The 17121-nt window shown below is 47.8% G+C and overlaps 1 protein-coding gene across 1 annotated transcript in view; it reads left to right on the forward strand.

Moving 5' to 3' along the window:
- The window catches only part of CBY2 (chibby family member 2), a 127946-nt gene that overhangs the window by 51762 nt on the left and 59063 nt on the right, over positions 1-17121 (forward strand). The gene's annotated exons all lie outside the window — the stretch shown is intronic.

The raw sequence follows: 17121 nt of genomic DNA on the forward strand, positions 1-17121 counted from the left end.
TGTGTGCTTATTTCATTCAGTGGTCTTGGGATGGCCCTGGGAGAGTGTAGATCAGTACCTGGTGGCCATGAAAAGTCACAGAGAGAGGAGACAGAGGGTTTACCCTCTGGGAGCTGCTTGGAGAGAGACCACAGCTGAAGGCATTGCCTTTGAAATGACCTGAAGTCAACCAGGAGGGCCGGAAACTGAGGGAGTGATTGGTGTTTAGTGGCTCCATCATTAGAAGACTTTTGCTTATTCATTAAGAAATACTTATTGTTACAATAATCAGAACACAGACTTGTCTCCCAGGAGTTTCAAACTGGGGAGAAAGACAGACAGTCAAACACAGACTTCCATACACGGTGACAAGCACGATGGAAGAGGTGCAGGCAGGGTGGTCTAGACACCGTGGGCGGGGCCTTGGCCCGTGAAGGTCCCTGTGGTTGGACGTCTCCCAGGCACATCTTCCAACCTCTGCTGGAAGCACCACCCCCTTGGCAAAGTCAGTTTACTCAGCAAATGCTTATTTTTACTCCCCAGATTTAACATAACTGTGAGCACCTACATCTCCCCAGGGGGTCTTCCATGTTCCACCCTAGGCTCCATCGATACCTTCTATATTTCCATGAAAGTAATGATTTTGCTATATTAAACAGTTTCTACGTCTGTCTTTCCAACAGAATGTAAACTTCTTGAGGGTAGGAAGGATTAATTCTCCTTTTTAAGAAGTATTTCTTTTAAAAAAACATTTTGTTCTTATCTTTGACTGTGCCACGTGGCATGTAGGTCTTCATTTTCCAACCACGGATCGAACCCCCATCTCCTGCATTGAAAGCACGGGGTCTGAACCACTGGACCACCAGAGAAGTCCCAGGAAGGACTGATTCTTGTTTGCAAATCTATTTCAGATCCTTCCTCTCTTCTCTGATCCGCCGTGACTGCTCGCAGCTAACCGCACCATCTCTAGTCTGGGTTATTGCTACACGCTCTTAACTGGCTTTCCTGTCACTAGCGCTGCTGCCCTATAGTCATTCTCCACCAGGAGTGTTCTTGGGAAAATATTAACCACATCAGGACACCCATAGCTTCACAGTCCCCCGATTGCTTTCTCTTGCACTGAGAATAAAACGCGAACCCCACTCCAGGGCTCCCAGGGCTGGCCAGTCTCTCTGATCTCTCTTACAGTTCCTTCTTGACTCTCCCACCCTGTTATTCTCTCGTAGAGCACTTACCCTATTTCTATTTATGGTTCTGTTCCCATGCGTACTTGTTCAGCCTTTCTTTTCCACTAGACCCTAAGTGTTTCAATGACAGTGACCTTGTGTGGCCTGTTCCCCACTCTCTCTCCAACAGTTGGCTCAGTGCCTGATGAATAATAAAAGGTCCCCTAAGTAAATGATCAGTGACTGAATGAAGGACTAAGAATAGATGTCTCTAGAGCAGGGCATCCCCAAATTTTAAAAATGTTAATAATTACCCTGCACAACGGGATAAGCTGCAGGTAACAGACCCCAAATCTTCCTGTCTGTTCTAAGGACTTTAGAGAGAAATTTCTTTGCCTGGCTTTCCCCAGATATCTGATTGGGAAGCTCTCTTCTAGGGAACCAGGCAGATGAGATCATGAGGCTAACTCTCTAGCATACGTGCAACATGATGCCTGAGGTGAGGGGTGTGATGTGCAGAGACATTCCTAGTGAGACAGGCTGGACCTGGGGCCTTTTAGTGCAGTGCTTGTACTTGGAAAAACGTCTCCTGGAACAGAATACAAAGAAACCATAAGGGACTAAAAATAACTGCAAGCGTGTGCAATTGGTGCAAATGATGAACAGAGAGAGAATGGAAGGCTAAAACCTACCTTCCACTTCTGAGATGCCGGGGTAGGCAGACCATGCAAGTCACCCCTCCAACTGGGCCCATTGATCGACTCCCACCCTCACCCCATTTAAGGGACCAACTTGCCCCCATCTCAGGGGACTGCAAGGGCACCTGTTACTTGCTTTGGCTCCCTAGTACTAGCTGCAGCACAAGTCTCAGTAAAGCCTTGCCTGGATTTCTTGTCTGGCCTCATCAACTGCTATTGATTAAAGAATCCAGGACTTCCGTGGTGGTCCAGTGGTTAAGGATCCACCTGCCAATGCAGGGGGCCCGGGTTCCATCCCTGGTCCAGAAAGATTCCGCATGCTGAGAGGCGGCTAAGCCTGGGGGCCACAACTACTGAGCCTGCGTTCTAGTGTGCCTGCTCCCCAACAGGAGGAACCACCCCATGGAGAGGCCCTTGCGCCGCACCTGGAGAGTAGTCCTCACTTGCCAAACCCAGAGAAAGCCCACACGCGGCCACGGAGACCCAGGGCAACCAAATACAATAAATAATTCAAAAAATAGAGAGTCCAAGAACCGGGGCTGATATCAATAATGGGCCATATTTGTGCACCCCTAGGGTTGCTAGAGCCCCTGGGTTACTGGATTCCCATAGGATTAGCCTGGAGGCGGGGTGGGGAACATATAGAGGAGCGCTGCCCAGACCTCTTTTCCAGGAAGGACAAGCTGCCCGGCTGTGGGGTAGTTAGTCAGCAGCCAGCCCCCCAGCCCCCAGCTCCTTTAAGGTCTGCCTCAGCTGCTGGGGGCCACCTTCCAGAAGCCACTCCCTTCGTGGGGGTGGCTGCATCTGGTGATGAAACAAGGCGGGGGTGTAAAAGTCCAGGCGGGACACCTCTGAGAGATCTCAGGCCCCTCTGCCCCCCACCCCGCTTCCTCCAGTTGGGTCAGGGTTGCCAAGCCTGCTCCATGGCACTGTCCCCCTTAGTCTTTCCTGTATCCCTGCTGGTCCTTTCTCAGGGGTTGGTCCCAAAGACACATTTAGCATCTCAGCCCAGCTGCCTCTCAACAGTTTACATCTTACCCTCTATTTCCAGAGAACCCAGCCTGTGACAGGCAGCTTCATAAAATGTAAATCCGGAAAAGAACTGATGGTGAGATCCGAGGAGAAGGAGAAATAGCTTGATGGATGGTGGATCGCTTGATGGTTTAAAGGGTGGGAAGGTGGGGAGTAACTGGACCTGCCCTGGCGGGGGTGACAAGGCAGGAAAAGTCCAGAGAGAGCCAGGGTGGCGGACTTTAACACCCATATTGAGCATCTTGTGTTGGGTGGTGACCTTGAAGGCAGTGTGATTAAAGTGACTCTGGGGCAGGAGGGTTCTTGCGGCCACTCGCCAGACAGGAAGTAGAGCCTGGGAGCTTGCCCTGCAGTTGACTTGCTCTCTCTCCATCACTTTACAGGCCTGTGTGCACGTTCTTTCACGTAGGCTATCTCAACTGCTTTTTGAGGCGGTGACCGTGGAGGATGTTGCCTTTGCAGCAAAGGCTGAGCTGTGGGAAAGCTTTGGGGTTTATATCTCTGTCTCTGGGAGCCTCTTCTGTTTTAAAGGAGCCTCTCCAGCCTTATTTTGATGTACAACCTAAATGCATCACCCGTTATGATGTAGAAGCTGCATTAAGGGTTAGCTGTCCAGGTAGAACTCCTGCTTGCTCCTGAGGCCTGTAAACCACAGGGACAAGGAAGGGGTGGGAGGACCGTGAGAGCCCACGGAGATGGGGTTCTGTCCCAGCCGAGCCCTGGGAGAGGTGAAGGCGCACACCCAGGCACCAGCCACTCCATCAAAGGCCTTCTTGCACTTCGGAGACCCTCCTGACGTTCATGTTTTTTAGCTGCTTAAATAAAAGATCAAAATCAGCCAGTCCCCTGGACAGCCCAGAAGGCGTTTATCAACAGCACGCTGTCACGCATGGTTAAGAGTCTTCTGTCTCTGTTTTCTCATCAGGCCTTGTAAAAAACGCGCCAGTCAGCTACAATCTCATTCCAAAGGTCAGAAAAGAAACTGCATTCTCGACACTGTCCCTTTAATTCTCCTAGAAATTTGTAATAAAAGCTGTCGGGCAGAAATAGATGGTAATGGCAACCAGACATCCAGTGTCTGAGACAGACATCTCGGTTTTGACTTGGGATTTAGATCTTGACTCATTTTGACCCCGGTTTCTGAGCGATTGCGGGTTAATTTCTGTGGCCACAACACAATACATCGACTTTATAAGAGCTACTTATAATCAGCCGATTATAGCTCGTTCTTCCCTAGATCAGCTTTACAAAAAGGTTGCCTCAATCAAAGGAGGCTGCCAGACTTATTTTATTCAAGTTAAATAATTAAAAAAAACTTAGAACAGATATTTAGAATTGGCAAAATTCACCAAAAGTTAGGGGTTCTGGCTTGTCCTGGAAAAAGGTGTCTCAGGGACCCTGGGCTGGCTTCCCCTTGCAGGGACAGTGATGTGGAGTGAAGGCTGCCCTCTCTGATTGGGACGCATCTCCTTTTCTGCTCCTGTCCACGTCGCTACCTTGATTCCCAGGCAGGCTTATCATTGCCTGTGTCCTGTTGTTTTCTGGTAGGGAAGCCTAGTTCTCTGTCTCTATCAGAAAATAGAGTCACGTCTCCATCAAAAGCAGGAAAACAAAAGCTCCCGAGAGGTCTACTCTTTCTCACACTGCCCTCCTTGGCTTGATCTTTCTGGCGGGTGAGGGGTGGGGCCTTCAACTGGAGGCCGTTTGGTGGCAGAGGGTACAGCGCTTGGACAGCTCACGGCTGCAGGCCCGCCCCCAGCATGGCGTTTTGGGCACATGGTTGCTAGTCAGTGGTCCCTGCTGAATGAAGGCATGGATGATCAAAGAAAAGCTGTAATAATGTGCTCTGTGCTTTGCCCAGTATCCTTACTGAGGAATGTGCTTATTTAGTGAAGAGGGGAACACTTGATGTCGGAGGTCAACATGGAACCACAGTCTCGTAGATTTCTGTTTGTGTGACCCCTTCCACATCGCGCTGTGAGTCAGAGGCCACCTGAATTCCCTATGGTGAGGTTTTCTTTGGATCTCATCTGTCATTCTGAGGGGCTAAGGCCAGGACTCCTGAAATAGTCTTACTTGAAATAAAGAGGAAGACACAAGTAACTAAAATAAAGCGACAAGACGGAGCACTCTGTCTTTACAGGGCTGGTTGGATGACTAGACTGAAAGAGGAAGATGAGTGACAGCCTCTGGCTCCCAGATGATGGCCTAGGAAGGGCTCTGTGTTCCGGTTGTGGGCTCAGCAAGGTCTCTCGTCTGGTTTCTGTGGTTGGAGGAGGTGGCTGCTCCTGAGTTGTTCTTTGTCCCTCTCACTGGGGCTGGGGCCCAACTGACATGCTGAAAGGCTTCATGCTTTGGAAACCAAGTGTGGTCAGAGGGCCGGCCTTGCAGTAGGGCAGGAAACCAGCTGTGCCGTAAGGACCGGGCTCTGTCCACCTCCTGGGGCCCTCTGTGATGCCCTGGGTGAAGATCAGGAAATCTAAGGTTCTGATTGGGGGCAAGAGGAGAAGTGGGTGACAGAGGAGGAGATGGTTGGATGGCATCACTGACTCAGTGGACATGAGTTTGAGCAGGCTCTGGGAGATGGTGAAGAACAAGGCAGCCTGGTGTGCTGCCATCCATGGGGTTGCAAAGAGTCAGACACAACTGAGCGAATGAACAACAACAAGGTCCTGCTCTGACGGCTTGGCCAGCACAGCGGTCCTTCCCTCATGCCTCCTCCTGGCCCCTCGGGGGAAGCAGCCCAGGGACCTCATTTGACCCCTGGCTTCTCAGCACCAAAGGCAGTCCTTTGTCACCACCATCTCCTGCTTTCACATCTCAAAAGGAAGGAAGGCTCCCCCTCCTTCCTGACACGGAGGGCACATGATGGCCCTGCCCCAGTGACTCTGAGTGCCCTCTGGCCCCTCCACAGGGTCTCACGAGGGGCCTGGGTTCCCTTGCTTGACCTCCCTCGCCCCAGGTTCCATGCCCTCTGGGTCCAACCACCACCCCTCCCCTGGCTCCAGCAGGGGGGTGCAGCTCTGTGACTTGGCCAAGTCCCTGGTCAGTAATTCAACATTGCTTCTGAGGTACCTGCTCTAGACCATCAGGAGAGGAGAGGTCTGTGTGAGAATGGAAAGAGGAAGGTAAGCAAGATTGAAAACTCACCTTGAGAAAGAGAAGGTTGGGATTGGGGCTCAGTTTCCTGGGGTTAAAGCCCAGCTTGGCCAGTTACAAGCTGTATGATTTTGACTGAGGTTCTTACCTCTCCTGTGACTTAGTTTCCTCATCTGTAGAATAGGAACAGTAATAGTACCAACTTCCTATGAGGATTCAGTGAGGCAATATGGACACATGTACGTAGTACCAGGCACAGACATGAGGTATGTTGTTACTTCTGCACTCATGCTCAGTCATGTCTGACTCTTTGCAACCCCATGGACTGTAGCCCACCAGGCTCCTCTGTTCATAGGATTCTCCAGGCAAGAATACTGGAGTGGGTTGCCATATCCTTCTCCAGGGGATCTTCCTGACCCAGGGTTCGAACCTTCATCTCTTGGGTCTCCTGAACTGGTAGGCAGATTCTTTACCACTGCGCCTCCCAGGAAACTCATGTTGTTACTATTGCACACTTATTCCCAACCAGCTCTGAGGGTGTGTGTGACTGTACATGTTTGTAAGTGTGTATATGTGTGAGTGTGTCTTGTGTGTCCTGCTAAGGCCTTAAATAACTCTTGATACAGAGAGAGGAAAAAGACTGCTTCCTGGTACTGATGGAAGCCTAGGTGGTGGTGTTCAGTCGCTCAGTCGTGTCCGACTCTTTGTGACCCTATGGACTGCAGCACGCCAGGCTTCCTTGTCCTTCACCATCTCCTGGAGCTTGCTCAAACTCATGTCCTTTGAATTGGTGATGCCATCCAACCATCTCGTCCTCTGTTGTCCCCTTCTTCTCCTGCCTTCAATCTTTCCTAGCATCAGGGTCTTTTCTAATGAGTCAGCTCTTCGTATCAGGTGGCCAAAGTATTGGAGCTTCAACTTCAGCATCAGTCCTTCCAATGAATATTCAGGGTTGATTTCCGGAGGCTTAGATATTCAGGTCTGCCCATCCTTCAGTTCAGCTCCTAGTGGCTGGGCCCTGGGGGAGGTGATGGCCCACAGGGAGTGACCGTGGTGAGTGAGCGCCCTCATCCTTAGGAGGCCAGACCCCTCTACGAAGCTGCTTGGCCCAAGGGAATTCTGTGGTGCTGCTTTATCTGTCGATACAGAACCTCTCTCCCCATGGGTCAGTTTTCTGACTCTCAGCCCTGATTTCAGGGGAACTGTCTGTCAGCTATTGTAAAACAGCCTGGATGAGGCCGCTCATTCAGTCTCCAACAGTCTGGTTCAGAAGTCCTGGCGTTGAATCAGAGCCTTCTTCACTTTGACTCCCTCCCCTTCATCAGTGCTTTTCAGTCCTGGGGGAGCCTCAGTGAAGAGCTCTCACTCCTCTTCCACTGGGCAGCCGCTCAAGGGTCTGAAGGGAGTGATCAGACCTCCCAGGGCTCCAGGTTCAGCCCTCCAGCTGCATTTTCAGCATCTCCACTCACCGTCTAACAGACATCTGAGACTCTTGTGTCCAAAATGGGATCCTGCTCTTCCTCCCCGGACCTCTTGGCTGATGACAAAGCCTTTGGGGTCATGTGACACTTTTCTGTCTTTCCCACCCTACATCAGCCCACCAAAGGACCTCCCCACTTCTCACCCTCTCTGAATCCCGTCACTTCCCCTCCCAGTCCGAGCCACCATCACGTCTTGCCTGGGTTATTGAGGTGGCCTCTAGCATGTCTGTTCTTCACAGGGTAGCCAGCTTGCAAGACACAAATCACATCACCTCACTCTCCCCCATACAATCCTTCGAGGGCTCCCATCTTTTAGATTAAAAACTAAGATCTGGGATTTCCTTGGTGGTCCAGTGGCTAAGGGGGCCTGGGTTCAATCCCTGGTCAGGGAACTAGATCCCACGTGGCCACAACTAAAGATCCTGTGCGCTGTAACTAAGACCCCATGCAGCCAAATAACTAATGTCATTAGAAAAAAAAAAAAAGCCAAGACCCTTTCAGGGCCTGTGAGGTCCTTCCTGACTGGCCCCCATCACATCTCCCATCTCCTTCCCACTTCTCTCCCCCTCCCTCCCTTCACCCCCGCCACACTGGTGCTGGCCCACCTGAGGCCTTTGCTCTCCCTGTCCCGAGGGCCTGCTCCCCAGGTATCTGCCTGGCTCACAACCCCTCACCTCCTTCCCAGAGCTGCCTCAATGAGGCTGGTCCCCACCCTCCTGCTTGCTGTCACCCGCCCTATCACAGCATTTCCTTCTCCCTTAAGCTTCTCCACTTTCCCTTTTTTACAGAGCACATATCACTTCCCTAACATTTTGTTGTTCAGTCACCCAGTCGTGTTTCAGACTCTTTGCGACCCCATGGACTGCAGCACGCCAGGCTTCCGTCCTTCACCATCTCCCAGAGTTTGCTTCCTAACATACTACGTGCTTTATTCACTTGTTACCGGCATTATCCGTCTCCTCTCACTAGGATGTAAGCTCCCCGAGGGCAGGGATCTTTGTTTTCACTAATCAGCCTGCATCTAGAACATTACCACGGTAGGTAATGCTGCGTATTTATTGAATGGAGGAGTTCCTTCCAGAGCTCACAGCTGGGGTGGTTTCTAGGCCCTCCTCCGCAGTCTTGGCTGCCCGCTGCCGTGCTGTTAGGGTGTCAGGAGCTCCGGCTTGAGTGTGAGGTCACCTCCCTGCACTGCGTGGGGGTCTGAGAACACTTAACCCTGGGGGCTCTGGAGCACCATCTCCAAAAAAGGGCAGGGCGTTCCTTTGCTTTCTAACTGGGGCCTCACATTTCCTCCAGCTCCTCCCAGTAAGTTTTTATTGGGCTGCTGGCCATTTCCTATTAACCATGTCCTCTTCAAACCATGGACACAAATGTTAAACCAGAGAGCGCTAAGGACGGGGCCCTGAGACCCCTCCCCTCTGCTCTGTGACTCTCCCTCTGAGCTCCTCGAGGCCCCTCCTTCTTGGCTCTCAGAGCCCCGCCCCTTGACTCTTGAGCCCCGCCCCCTCAATTTTCTACTGCCCTTCTCTTTGGCTCCCTGAGACTTCCGCCCTCCTCAAGGCCTACCCACTTCTTTAAGGGGTGGGTGGAGTGGTCCTGCCCTCCATGACCTGCTCTTCCAGGAATCCGCACAGCCTGTCACTTCTCCCAGATGCTTCCCAACCATCCCAGGACATGTCCTGGAACTCTGCCCAGCACCAGTATCAAAACCATCAGGGTTATAAGTTTTCACCTCTGCCTTCTCTTTTACTTAAATCAGGAAAATGTTCTCGTCTTTTCACATTTGGGGTTCTTCTCTGTCTTCCCTAGGCTTTACCGATTTGTAGAATACTCTGAGTTGTATTATATGTATTATGTATACATGTATATGTATTATATAATACATATGCATGTATTATATATTTGTAACAGACGTGCCATATTGAATGTATTTATCATAGCCGTCTTGTGCAGCAAACGCTATTCTCTGCAATTTACAGATGACACCACTAACGCTCAGAGAAAGCAAAGGTCTTGGTTAAAGTCAGACAATTAATAAGTGGCCAAGCTCGGACTTGAACCTGTATCTCCTGTCCCCAAGTATGGTGTTCTTTTACAATACTGACTGCTCTGTGGGCAGAAAGGCTTGTGTTGTTTGGAAGGCGAGCTCTTAGCGCACTAGATGGTAAAGAATCTGCCTACAAAGCAGGACACCCAGGTTGGATCCCTGGGTCAGGAAGATCACCTGGAGGAGGAAGTGGAAACCCACTCCAGTGTTCTTGCCTGGAGAATCCCATGGAGAGGAGCCTGGCAGGCTGTAGTCTATGGGGTGGCAAAGAGTCAGACACAACTGAGCTACCAACGCCTTCACTTTTCCTTCTCAAAGCCTCCTCCTCTGCTACAGTTAAATATGTGTGTTCTCCATGATCCAGGAAGGAAAGTGAGGAAAGGGAGGGAGGGGAAAGCTGGCTTCCTGTCATTTACTGAGCACTTACTAGGTACCCAGAACAAAGTATTTTACTTTTATTTTTAAACTTCAAGATTCACAAAAATCTGGTAAAGTATTATTATCCTATTTTTCAACGAAGAAAACCAGACCTTATAGAGATTGTTAACTGGCTTAGGCCATGGTTCCTAAGCACCACATTTGGGATTCAGACTACATCCGCTCAGTTCCAAGTATAAACCGCCCTGTACCAGAGGGGATTAGCAAGAGATGTCATCTTTCCAGTCTTTACAACTCAAGTTCTTAGCGGTTCCTTCAAATATTCCGAGAACAAAGAAACTATTTAAAAGAACAAAGAAATAATCTTTAGAGTTTCTAATTGCTAAAAGGAAATTCATTCAGATGAAAAGACATCCTTAATTAAAAGCTTACTGGACTCATTTTCAAGAGTCATATAGAATGGCTTTGAATTAACCTCCCTCAAACTGTCAGTATGGTGTGAAACAAAGCAGGTAACTGTTATAACCGATGACCTATTCTTTTCAGATGGTTCAACTTAGCGTCTCAGTAGAAGCATGTATTTTGAGTGTGCCCCAGCAGAGTGCTAAGACCTGTGTTCTTAACATATTTGAGCACGTGTATAGGCCGCCTTTGCAGTGGTAAAGAATCCGCCTGCAATGCAGGAGACCTGGGTTCAATCCCTGGGTCAGGAAGATCCTTGGGAAAAGGGAATGGAAACCCACTCCAGTATTCTTGCCTGGAGAACTCCATGGACAGAGGAGCCTGGTAGGCTACAGTCCATGGGGTCACAAAGAGTCGGACACGACTGAGTGACTAACATACACACATAGGCCGCCTTCTGGGGAAGCAGGTGGCAGGAGAAATAGTTCTGTCTTGGCTGAGCTCCAAACTGAATATGTGATTTTGAACACGTTACTGGCTCCTCCCACACATTTGTCTAGGCTTCTTTTCTCACTTCTAATGTTAATGGGTTGACCTAGAAGAGATCTAGGCTTCTTTCTGCCCTCTGTTTCTAAAGACTATCTCTTATTCAAAACCCCTGGGGCCAGTGTATTGTGGAATTAAGATTTTTTCTCTAATTAAAACTGGCCTTAGGGTGAATATATCACAGATGTATAACAACCTTAGAGGGGTCTGGGGCCGCACTGTAGTGAACCTTATTAGTATTTCTGCAGCAAGACACATAATTGTTCACAATAAGTGGGATAAAAACAAACTTTAAGTAGCCCCACATCAGTTCAAGTTGGATTTTGCTTCCAGGATCAGGAAGATTCCCCTGGAGTAGGAAATGGCTTCAGTATTCTCGCCTGGAAAATTCCATGGGCAGAGGAACCTGGCAGGCTACAGTCCCTGGTGTCACAAAGTCAGACATGACTGAGTGACTAACACTTTCAAGTTCTAGCAGGTTGGGTTTTGTGTCCAAATGAGTTTGCCACAAACTTATCATTGCAGACTTTCAGTTTTCAGAACCTTCTGGATTATAGGTGTTGTGCTTAAGAGTTTGTAATCCTATGTCTGTGTTTTTTCAGATGCCCCGTGGATGGCCACATCTAGGCTTTATGTTAATATTATGCCCTTGATGGGAAACAATATGTTTAAAATACAGTTCATTTCATGGAGATGCATTTTGCCATCGCTGTTCCTGGAATAACAGTATGGCCCACAGGGAGGGTAGTAAGGATTATTTGCAATCATGATTGTGCAGCCTTCGAGACCTAGAAGACACAGTTGCAGTTATTAATACATCTAGTTATGCTCATGGGCAATACTTACAATGTCAGGGAGTGAACTGAGTCCAAGCCAAGAGATTCTTCAACAGTAACAGCTGGAAAAAAAAAGTTTTCTGGTTAGCTCTTTCTTTAAAGAATATTTATTTATTGGCTGTGCCGGGTCTTAGTTGCGGCATGTGGGATCTAGTTCCCTAACCGAGGTTTGAACCTAGGTCCCCTGCCTTACAAGTGTGGAGTCTTTGCCGCTGGACCACCAGGGGAGTCCCTCTGGTTAGCTCTTAGTTATCCAGAAAATTAGCCAGAGAACACCTTGTTTCTTAAGAATACTGGATAGTAGATATTTTTCCTAGACTAAGATGAAATGGAATTTGTTTTTGAAGTACATGTTTTTTGCTTAATCTTTCTTGGTCAATAGCTCTTCCTGGGTGTTCCCCATGGAAATCCCTGAATTTCCACCATGGAAATCAAACCAAGCAACCCTCACTTATGTATCTCCCCTGCCATTCCTCACCCATGTCCTGTCACTAAATGGTCTGGCCAATCTGAGCATCAAAGCTTCCCAGGTACTACAGAGAACTCACAGGGATGCTGCAGTGGATTTAAAAGTTTTTAGGAAAACAGCCATACTCAGCTTCTGCTGGATATTGTATGAACTAGTGGTTTAGATTTGGGCTTCCCTGGTGGCTCAGATGGTTAAGAATCTGCCTGCAATGCAAGAGACCTGGGTTCGATCCCTGGGTTGGGAATATCCCCTGGAGAAGGGAAAGGTTACCCACTCCAGTATTCTGGCCTGGAGAATTCCATGGACACAGTCCATGGGGTGGCGAAGAGCTGGACACGACTGAGCAACTTTCACTGGTTTATATTACACTGCTTTCCTTTCAATTGATGGCATATTTTGTAAAGCTGGATTTGGGGAAATTGTTGAGATACAAAGCAAATCCCATGCAAAAATCAGCATGGAACAGGAAATGAGGGTGGCCATGTGCAATCTGACTCCAAGACTGGAGTCGTGCAGTGCCTGATAGACACACACATTCTATTAGGAAGTCATTGTGGCTACTTAAGACTGAAGTAAAAGCATTATTTTTTTCTTTCAATTTTTGTGTATTAAGTTTCAACATATATATTTAAGTTTCAACATAAATATATATTCATTTGACAATAAAAATGTAACACAAGTGTTTATTAAATTACTTGGAGATAAGTAATGAAAACCATTGTAGGTTTCTTTTGGCTTAGGGGGCATTGTGAAAAATTCACTGAGATATTGAGAGTGCTGTGAACTGAGAAAGTTTGGGAACCTCTGGTATAATTCATGCAGTTGCTCAGATGTGGAAACGTGGAGTCATCCTTGATTATTCTCTCTTTCATCCTCCTAAGCCTGCTGATCAACCAGTAAGTCCTCTTCACACTGTCTTCCAAAAAATGTCCTGAATCCATTCTTCCTTCCATCACCACTGTGATCACTCCTGTCTAATGCACCATCTTCTACAGTAGCCTCCCTGTTTTGGCTCTTGCTTTCCAAGAATTCATTCTTCAGAGGTGATTGGTTTTAACACATAAATTATATCATGTCCTTTTTTTTTTGGTATTCCAGTAAAACTTTATATACAAATGTAGGGCTATAGTTTGCCAATACCTCATCTGGGGAATTAGTCAATAAACTTATATAGCTAATGAATGATACATTATGTGCTCATTAAGATTTAGTAATGAATATATTGAAGAACATGAGAAAAGGTTTAGTAAAAAAAAAAGGAAGATACAAAAGCATATAAACAGCTATGATCATGGCTGTAAATAACACATGAAGTATATAATAAAAGGATGACAAAATAAATTACTAACTGTGGTTATGGGCTTCCCTGGTAGTTCAGCTGGTAAAGAATTGGCCTGCGATGCAGGAGACCCAGTTCGATTCCTGGGTTGGGAAGATTCCCCTGGAGAAGAGTTAGGCTACCCACTCCAGTATTCTTGGGCTTCCCTGGTGGCTCAGACTGTAAAGAATCTGCCTCCAATGTGGGAGACCTGGGTCAGGAAGATCCCCTGGAGGAGGGCATGGCAACCCACTCCAGTATTCTTGCCTGGAGAATTCCCATGGACAGAGGAGCCTGGAGGGCTACAGTCTGTGGGATCTCAGAGAGTTGGACGTGGCTGAGCGACTAAGCAGACAGCACACACACACAGTTGTGGTTATAGTAGGATGGCAAGGCAGTAAATGGATGACTTTGTTGGAAACCCTCCAGTGGTTTCCACTTCACGTTGAAAGGCCTCCAAGGCCTGCCATATTGGCCCCTGCTTCTTTTCTGACCCTCCTGGAACCCCGGAACTGCTCCCCCTGCGCACCACACTCCAGCATGTTCCAAGCTCAGGGGGCTTCCATTAGTCCTTCTCATTGTCTGTGAGAGCTTCCGTGGTGGCTCTGATGGTAAAGAGTCTGCCTGCAATGTGGGAGATCTGGGGTTAATCCCTGGGTCAGGAAGATCCCCTGGAGAAGGGAATGGCAACCCACTCCAGTATTCTTGCCTGGAGAATCCCATGGACGGAGGAGCCTGGAGGGCTTCAGTCCATGGGGTCACAGAGTTGAACATGACTGAGTGACTAACACACAGTTGTCTGCAAAGTTCTTCATCCAGATCTGCAGCTGCCTGGCTCCTCCTCCTCGAGTGTCAGTTCAATTGTAACCTCCCCGTGAGACCCTCCCTGAGCAACTGATCTAAAATAGCCCCTCACATCCCAATCTCTGTGTATTTCATCATGTTGTTTTCTTTTCTGCATAACGTTTGTGTCATGTTCATTGATCTGTATATCTGAGAATAGGAACGTCACTCTCGTTTGCCGTTGTATTCCTGCCACCTAAATAATGCCTGGCACATAGTAGGAAATCATAAGAATGCATTGAAAGTGATAAATGCATAATTATTCTATATGATTGCATGTTTGGATCACTCACTGTTGTCTCCTAATAGAGAAGATCCAGAAGTCTGTTGGGAGGGAGGAAGTTGTAATTTCACTTGACTGGTATGAATATATGTGTGTGTAAACACACTGATATAGAAAATACATTGTACAAACTAGGTATTGTAACCAGGGGTTTCCTGTATTCTAGGTTGTGTATATTCCTATACAATTCAGCCAGGAATTGTATCTGCAGCTCTTGCTACCCAGGCTAAACATAGACAACAGACAGTGACCTTATATGAACTCCTTTTTTTCTTAGCAATATTAGCAGCACTGGCTTATCACATATAATTATATTGAGCTGGTCAATGAGGCAACTCATTATTCCACTTGTTATTCTTCACAACAGGCAAGTCTTTCAACCCATTCCTTTTCTTTCATTAAGAAATCAACATAAACATATATAAAGGAACATTTCTACAACTACAGCATTAAACCCAAAGTGGGAATGCCATTGTCCAGCCTAGATTCGCTGATGTGTTTTCTCAGACAACACTAAATCCGGGAAGGGCCCGTGGTAAAGCAGCAATAGATGTGGAATTATTCAGCATCTCCAGCAAACAGCAGTGGGGATTAAACAGAGCTTTCTTTAATAAGATTAATTCTGAAACACTAAGAGCAGTTTGGCATATCCCCAAAGATACAAGGCATTTGTATCTATATAAGATTAAGGGAGCTTTCACACAAAGCAATTTTATTTTTCAGCATCAAAGAGATGCTTCCGAGGGGTGGCTGCAAGGAGGCACGCTACAACAAATGCAGGCAGTGCAAAAGCTTCTTTGTATGAAAGACAGTTTGCTCAGCCAGGAATTGTATCTGCAGCTTTGCTACCCAGGATGTACAGAGCATTGTTCTTTGAATCACAGGATTACAGGGAAGGCAGGGCTGGGGGTTAGGAATCTGGTCGACAAACTCCCCAGAGAGGTGGCTACCCAGTGATAACCTTGGATTTCCAGGAGGTGGAGTTCAGTGCTTCTTGAGGCAGACTGTTGGACAGCTCTTATAAATAATAAATAATGACTATGATGCTGGTAATAATAACGATAAGAAAGATCACCACAGTAAGTGGTGGAATTATTCAGCCACCATTTTTACGTGCCAGGCACTGCATTTAGCACGTAACAAATGACACAGACTTCTGCTGTGAAATCTTTCTCCCTTGGGCTTTCAACCAGCGCCCCTCCCCCCGCCCCAGGTCTGTCGTCTGATGATCCACAGCGGCTGCATACATTTGAAGATAGCTTTTATGTTCCTTTACCTTTTTTTTTTTTTTGGGTGCTAAACTTAGGTTTATTTTTGGAAGCTGATGCAGGCATTTATATGGATCAGTATTAAATTTCATCTTGCTGACTTTGCCTCCCGCTTTGAGGCTGCTCAAACATTTGTGAATCTGATTCTATCATCCCGTGCATTAACCAGACCTTATAACATTTGCTACTGAGAGGGATAAGCTTCCAAGGCTCCCTCCTATCCTTCTCCCTTCCTTCTTTGCTTCTTTCTTTCTGCAGACACTTACTGAGGACTTTCTATGTGCCAGACACTGTTGGGCATGGTGGCTGCAGTGCTGCAGAAGGCACACCTTGAGGAAGACCTTGAGAAAGCTTTGTGTTTAAGCCAGGAGACAGAAAAACAAATTATAATACAGTGTGATTATGTTATGAATGAAAGAGGGGGAGGGGGATTTTAGCAGCAGTCGGAAGAGTAATTATCTGTCAGTGGGGAAACAGGGAGCTAGGAGGATGCCAGCACCACCTCTGGCTTCTGGAGTGTGGGGTCTATCGGGACATGGACCGTCCTGATGTGTTAATAACTCAAAGCTAGCCAGAGGATATCCCAGGGCCAGGGAGGGGGGAAGGCTTTAGCTAACATAGGGAAGTGGAAAGAGAATTGAAATGAAAAGAAATGGAAAGAGGATGGAGGTGGGGAGCACCTACTTATGGAGTGTGTGCATGCTAAGTTACTTAAGTCGTGTCTGACTCTGTGTGACCCCATGGACTGTAGCCCACCAGGCTGCTCTGTCCATGGGATTCTCCAGGCAAGAATACTGGAGCAGGTAGCCATGCCCTTCCCCAGGGGATCTTCTGGACCCAGGGATTGAAACGGCATCTCCTGTACTGGCAGGCGGAACCTTTACCGCCGAGCCACCCTGAGGCCCTACTTACAGAGGGGGCTGGGCTCTTCCTGTCCCGCTCACAGCCTTTGCTCCTCTCTGCTGCTGCCTGCTCGCTGGGCTCCTCCCCCCGCCACTCCAGGCAGGCCTCCCCAAAGGGTCAAGTTCAGCCGTCTTGGCTAGAGGGGCTAAGTTTCATACGGTGGACTAGAGAATCAGGGTGCATTTAAGTAATTACTTTATTGATATTAAACTTTTTATTTTATATTGGAGCATATAGTTGACTGGGGCTTCCCTGGTGGCTCAGAGAGTAAAGAATCTACCTGCAATGCAGGTGACCCAGGTTCGATTCCTGGGTTGGGAAGATCCTCTGGGGAAGGAAATGGCAACCCACTCCAGTATTCATGCCTGGA

This window comes from Cervus elaphus, chromosome 30 (assembly GCF_910594005.1).
Source record: "Cervus elaphus chromosome 30, mCerEla1.1, whole genome shotgun sequence".
Classification (NCBI taxonomy): domain Eukaryota; kingdom Metazoa; phylum Chordata; class Mammalia; order Artiodactyla; family Cervidae; genus Cervus; species Cervus elaphus.